Source organism: Hippocampus bargibanti, linkage group LG12, assembly GCF_051943395.1.
Source record: "Hippocampus bargibanti isolate YZ-2025 linkage group LG12, ASM5194339v1, whole genome shotgun sequence".
In the NCBI taxonomy this organism is placed as follows: Eukaryota; Metazoa; Chordata; class Actinopteri; order Syngnathiformes; family Syngnathidae; genus Hippocampus; species Hippocampus bargibanti.
Window position 1 is genome coordinate 22,209,870 of NC_142745.1, and position 7,035 is coordinate 22,216,904.

Consider the following 7,035-nt stretch of genomic DNA (forward strand, 5'->3'; position numbering starts at 1 on the left):
CTTTTTTGTTACACATCCAGTTATGAATATGATTCAAATAGTTCTGAAGAGGAAAGCATACATGTTTGCAATCGATTAAAGAGTTAATTCCATGCCATTTTGAGGCAACATTGGGGAGAAACGGATCACCAGAAAAGCAGCACAAAATGGCGACCACCTGTGGCCACCTCCGTTTACACAGGCTGATAAATTCCTTATATGGAACTTGGACACCCTCTTCTGGCGGCTTCTGAGTGCAACACAAGACTTTTCAGACCAAACAATAAAGCAAAATACATTGACGTGATGGAAGGACTGCTACAATGTGTCTTTGTTTCGGTGTGGGGCGTTCCTCTAGTGACATCACGTACGGACTCGTCACCAACTCAAAAACAATACTTCCTGAATATTCAGCGTGAGTCTTAAAACGTACAATATAGCTATATGCGCTGGAATCTTTTTAAAATAAGCTCAGTAGAAGTCATTTGAAGCCATTTTATAAATTATGGACACAACTTGTCCGGAGACGTCGGTTGTCCTTTAAAACTACACACAGCATCCCTTATTCTATGTATAATAAATGTGCTATTGTATTGTAATGAAAGAAATACACTGCACTGTATAATAAAGTCACTTTATTTACATTTGTGATGGTCGTTGATGGCTCTTAATTGACACCTGTTGCTTTCTGACTTGTAAGGTCTTACGAAACTGAGGCATCACATTACCATTCTCATAGCCTTTTCTGGATGGAACTGTTCAATAACTGTTCACAAATCAAATCATCTGCGTTGAGGACCTCATTATGGTCAGCAACAAGCTCCTCGATGTCATCTGCATCCACTTCACGTCCCGTAGGTGCTGGCAGAGATTTTATTACAACAAAAGGCACGAGTCCGATGATTCCACGGACGCGGAATAAAACGTGTCATTAGTCACGTGAAAGCATCGACCAAATAACGCCTTTGTGTAAACTTTACACAAAGGCGTTATTTAGTCGATGTGAGAAACACGAATGAGGTGTACGTTTGTGGCGTCACATGTGCACACCGCGGCTGTCAGGTGAATCTCAGCCTGACACATCTCTCACGTTGTGTCACTTCCCTGAGAGTAACATACTTCATTTCCACCATCCACCATCCTTCGCCTAAAAGCTTTACAGTGTTGTGTAAACTTTACACAAAAGCGTTATTTAGTCGATGCTTTCATGTGACTAATGACGCCGAAATTGTCACGTGCAAGTTGACAGCTGGAGTGGCGCCGCCGCTCGCGACACTTCAATTTCATTTCAACGAGTCGCTGAAGCTTCACACTGTAAAGCTTTTTACCGAAAAAAGGTCACATTGTAGCAGTCCTTCCATCACGTCAATGCATTTTGCTGTACTTGTTTGGTCTGAAACTTCGTGTTGCACCAAAAACAGGAAGAAGAGGGTGACAAAGCTCCATGGAAGGAATTAATCATCCGGTGGAAACAGGCTGATTAATTCCTCACACGGAGCTTGGTCGCCATTTTATGCCTCTTTTTTGGTGATACATTTGCCCCCAATCTTGCCTCAAAATGGCACGGAATAAATTCTTTAATGGATTGCAAATGTGTGCTTTCCTCTTCAGAACTATTTGAATCCTATTCATAACTGGATGAGTAACAAGAAAGCATCTTCTCCCAATCTGAAGCCATTGTTTTGATTCTATAGCAGAATCTGGCACGGCTACCCCTCGACTGTAGGGATATATACATGGGGCCAAAACTACCAGCAAATTTTAGTTCGCTGACGAAGCCTCTTGGATAAGAAGCGAAACGTCCAACACCTTGAAAAAAGTACCGATGACGGCTGAAGAAACTTTCTCATCAATGGACCACTCCTGTACCACTGAGAGCTTACACAGACGTTTGAGCGTGTATGTATTTTTATTTTTAATTCTGAACAGCCATCCTAAAAATGGATAGGACAGCTTCTGCAAATGGCCACCATGTATTCCGAGCACGAGCAAGTATGTTTCCACAACATAATTCAGAGTTGGTGTTCTGAATCCAGCTAACTAATCCCTTGTAATGGCGTCCGTTTCAGGGGGGTTCTTCGAAAGAACTGAACCTTTGGCTTCAACACAATCCGCTGCTGAGGAATGAATGCATGAGTGATATCTCATGTTTGCCACCAGTTGGAGTGGGATTGTGTTCATTCCAAGACGCTGACACCTGATTGGTTGTTTCTTGCAGTCTCATGCTCGGCCTGCCCAATGACTGCTTCCCAATGCGTTGCGTCATCCATCGCCTCAACTGAGCTGACAATAAAAACCCCTGGCTCAAACTCAACACTCTTTTTACACAGCTAGAGAAGTGCTGGTAAGAAACGCACGCACGCACGCACAGACACACACACACACACACACACACACGCACGCACACGAATGGACTGGAAATGCTTTATCTATATATATATATATATATATATATATATATATATATATATATATATATATATATATATATATATATATATATATACACATACAGTAAAGTCTCGTTATAGCGATATTCAAGGAAGTCCGAAAAAATATCGATATAACCGGGACTATCGATATATCCGACCCTGTTTGCATGTAATTTTCTCCGTGCGTGCATGGAAATAGTATCGATATAACCGGGACTATCGATATATCCGATATCGATATAACGAGACTTTACTGTATATATATAAAATCGCGCACTATTTGCTATCTATTAGCTATGTGGCTTGCTACCCAGCTAGCTATCTAGCTCACTGGCTGGCTGACTAGCTATTAACCTGGCTATCTCTTATCTAAATGGCTAGCTAGCTGGCTATCTATTAGCTGGATGGCTAGCTTTCTATCTATTTTAGTTACTACCGGGTTGAGTGAACGCTGGCGCGTGTGGCTGCCGCTGCTCACCCACAGAAATACTTATCCTGTGACTGTAAAGTGACCTTGAGAGTTTCGAAAGGCGCTTAGAAATGAAATCTATCTATCTATCTATCTATCTATCTATCTATCTATCTATCTATCTATCTATCTATCTATCTATCTATCTATCTATCTATCTATCTATCTATCTATCTATCTATCTATCTATCTATCTATCTATCTATCTATCTATCTATCTATCTATCTATCTATCTAGTGTACAGTCCCTGACAAAAGTCTTGTTGGTTATCGAAGTTGTCGGATTGGATTGGATTTGCATTTATTAGTCTCACAGTGGAGCAATTTACATTTCACAGCAGCAAAGTGATGAAAGGAATGAAACACAACAACAAATAATAACTTGACTTGTAGTTGATCTATTGGAATCCGAAATGGCTTATATGAAAGACAAAACCTCAGTCTAGATCAAGGGTGTCAAAGTCATTTTTTGCCGCGGGCCACATTGTAGTTCTGGTTTCCTCTCGAGGGCCGTTATGAATTTGGGGAACCCATTAGAATGTTTAAATCCCTTCAAATATTACATATGGACCACACAGCAAATTAATGAATAACTCGTTTTCAAATCTGAAGTCAAGAATAATGACTTTTATTGTGGTTGACATCCAAAAATATGAAATTTTGGCTCAGATGTTAGCAATCATCATGGAATTTAACAAGTTTGATTTGCTTTCGCGGGCTGAAAAAAAATGATGTGGCGGGCCGGATTTGGCCCGCGGGCCTTGACTTTGACACCTGTGGTCTAGATGATGCCAAATACCAAAATCATCATTGAGTTTTACTGTATTATTTAATTTAGGACAGAAAGGTCAGATTTTGCTTAGACAAAAGTCTTGCCGCATACAATAATAATGTCTAAATTAGACATCTTTTTCATTTTGAATACACACATATGCTACAATAACGTCAGAACATAAAGTCATAATTTGTATATATATGGTTTAGTTGTGTGTACGTGCACGTGTGTCCGTGTATCCTTTCTGCCGATTTAGCAAACACACACAGTGAGTGTCAGGTCCACTCCGAAGAGTTAACTGTGTGTCAAGTTTGTGATTGAAAGTGAAATGTGTGACGGACTTTGCTCCCTGCAGAGGGGGAAGGGCCGCCTATTTCATCCTATTCAAGATTAAGCCAAGATTGTTGATTTCATCTGCTCCAGATTGCTCTGCTTTCCTGTCTGCTCACACATTAAGCCTTTTCCCAATGCATAACACAACTCTTGGGCTCTGTCTTTGAATCTTTTTTGGGAGCTGAGGCACATTTGTTTCATTGAAAAGAAATCCTGTTGCAAACCGCTATCTGAAAAAAAAGCTTCTTTTCACATTTAAAAAGGAGAACCGACACCGCCGGACAAGTTGCGTCCATAATTTGTCAAATGATTTCTACTGAGCGCATTTGACAAAGATTCCAGCGCATGTTAAAGCTAGATTTCACCTTTTAAGACTGGCGCTGTATATTCATGAAGTCTTGTTTTCAAGTTGATGGCCGACGTGACGTCACGGAAGGAACGCCCCTGACCGACAAAGCGACACACAATGCATTTTGGGTACTTTTTTTCGTCTGAAAACATCGTGTTGATCCGTGTTGATGGCGAAATTAGTAGGAAAACTACATAAATAACGGGATGGTGAATGGTTGTGTGTCGCAGCCAATTGCGGTAACACGCATAAAGAAGGTGTAAGTTGACACAAATTCCCAGCGGACAAATCAGCCTCTTTCCAACAGAGCTTGTGTGCCATCTTGTGCATTTTCTGGGCGCTACAGACGGCTCGAATTGATACGGAAGGACTTCTTTCATCGATTGCAAACATTTATGCTTTCCTGTTCAGAACTATTTGAATCATATTCATAACTGGATTAGTAACAAGAAAGCATATTATCCCAATCTGAACTCTCTGAAGCCATTGTTTGGATTCTGGAGCAAGGCAGTTTGTTTGTTTGAGTAACCTGACGAGACGTCACCAACTGGGGGCGGGACTTTCTGTATCTGCCCAGTTTCTAGCTCATTTTGTGGCAGTTTTGGGACACTTGAAGTCATTTTGATTGGTGTTTTGCCATTGACTAAAAATATCAGCCTGCGTGTTTTGGCTATTTTAGATGCTATCAAATGTTTTTCTGATGTCAGTTAGGAAACAAAAAATGGTGTCGGTTTTCCTTTAAACATTATCAGATTGGGTAAGCCTTTAATCTCACAGTGGAGAAATTGACATTTCACAGCATTTTTTTCACAGAATTTTTGGTTTCATTCCCTATTCTTTCTTTCTGACATTTGTTAAACGACCACTGAGGGTACCCACAGTTTGTGAGTTTCTCTACCTTCAACACTTGATAGTATTAGTTTAGCCCTATGCCGGATGGTTCTGATAACTCCTAGTTTGTGTTGTAAAGGGTGGTTAGAATCGAAAAGTAAGTATTGGTCAGTGTGCGTAGCCTTCCTAAAGACTTCTGTTTTTAGCGCTCTGTCCTCTTTTATAATGACTTTACAATCCAAAAAGGCTAGTTGGTTCTCTTTAATGTCCTCACGAGTAGATTTAATGTTGATGTCTACCGACTTGAGGTGATCTGTCTTCTTCTTTTCCTTTGGGCTTTTCCCCTCAGGGGTCGCCACAGCGAATCAATGTCCTCCATCTATCCCGGTTTTGCGCATCCTCTTCTCTCACACCAGCTACCTTCATGTCCTCTTTGACAATATCCATAAACCTCCTCTTAGGTCTTCCTTTGGGTCTCCTGCCTGGCAGTTCAAGACTCAGCATCTTTCTCCCGATATAGTCTCTCCTCTGGACATGTCCAAACCATCTCAGTCTGACTTTCTCTCCAAAGCCTCTAATATGAGTTGTCCCTCTAATGTACTCATTCCTGAGCCTATCCAACCTGGTCACACCCAAAGAAAACCTCAACATCTTCAGCTTTGCTACCTCCAGCTCTGCTTCCTGTCTTTTCTTCAGTGGCACTGTCTCCAGTCCAAACATCATGGCTGGTCTGACCACTGTTTTATACACTTTTCCTTTCATCCTAGCTGAAACCCTTCTATCGCACATCACACCTGACATTTTTCTCCAGCCGCTCCAGCCTGCCTGGACACGCTTCTTCACCCCTTTTCCACACTCTCCATTACTCTGGACAGTTGACCCCAAGTACTTAAAATCCTCCACCTTCTTTATCTCTTCTCCCTGTAGCATCACTCTTGCACTTGGATCCCTCACATTCACACACACATATTCCGTCTTGCTGCGACTGATCTTCATTCCTCTCCTTTCCAGGGCATATCTCCACATCTCTAGTTTCTCCGCCACCTGTTCCCCGTTCTCGCTACAGATCACAATGTCATCTGCAAACATCATGGTCCAAGGAGATTCTTGTCCAACATCGTCTGTCAGCCTGTCCATCACCATCGCAAATAAGGCTCGATTAAGGGCTCAGAGCTGACCCCTGGTGGAGTCCCACCTCCACCTTGAATTCCTCCGTCACACCGACAGCACACCTCACAATTGTCTTACAGTCACGATACATGTCTTGCACCGCTCTGACATACTTTTCCGTCACTCCAGACGTCCTCATGCAATGCCACAGCTCTTCTCTGGGCACCCTGTCGTACACTTTCTCCAGATCTACAAAGACACAATGCAATTCCTTCTGACCTTCTCTGTACTTCTCTATCAGCATTCTTAAAGCAAACACTGCATCTGTCGTAATCTTTTTTTGGCATGAAGCCATACTGCTGCTCAAAAATCTTCACTTCTGCTCTTAGTCTAGCTTCAACTACTCTTTCCCAGAGTTTCATTGTATGGCTCTGTGAAAGATTGAATTTCTTGATTTTTAATTATGACAAAAGTATCGTCCACATATCTAAACCAGTGTCTAGGTTTTGTCCCCGGGAAGGATGTGAGGGCCTGTTTCTCCATCTCTTCCATGTACAGATTAGCCACTATGGGTGAAACTGGTGAGCCCATAGCACAACCATGAATTTGTTTGAAAATACGTAGTATTAAGGCAGATTTCCAATAATTGGCAGATATGGTCCGGTTTAAGTTTGGTTCTTTCATGCAGAGAAACGTCCGCCGGCAGTCTCGTCCTCACCACTGAGATATGCTTATATGCTTAGTCAACACTTGTGAC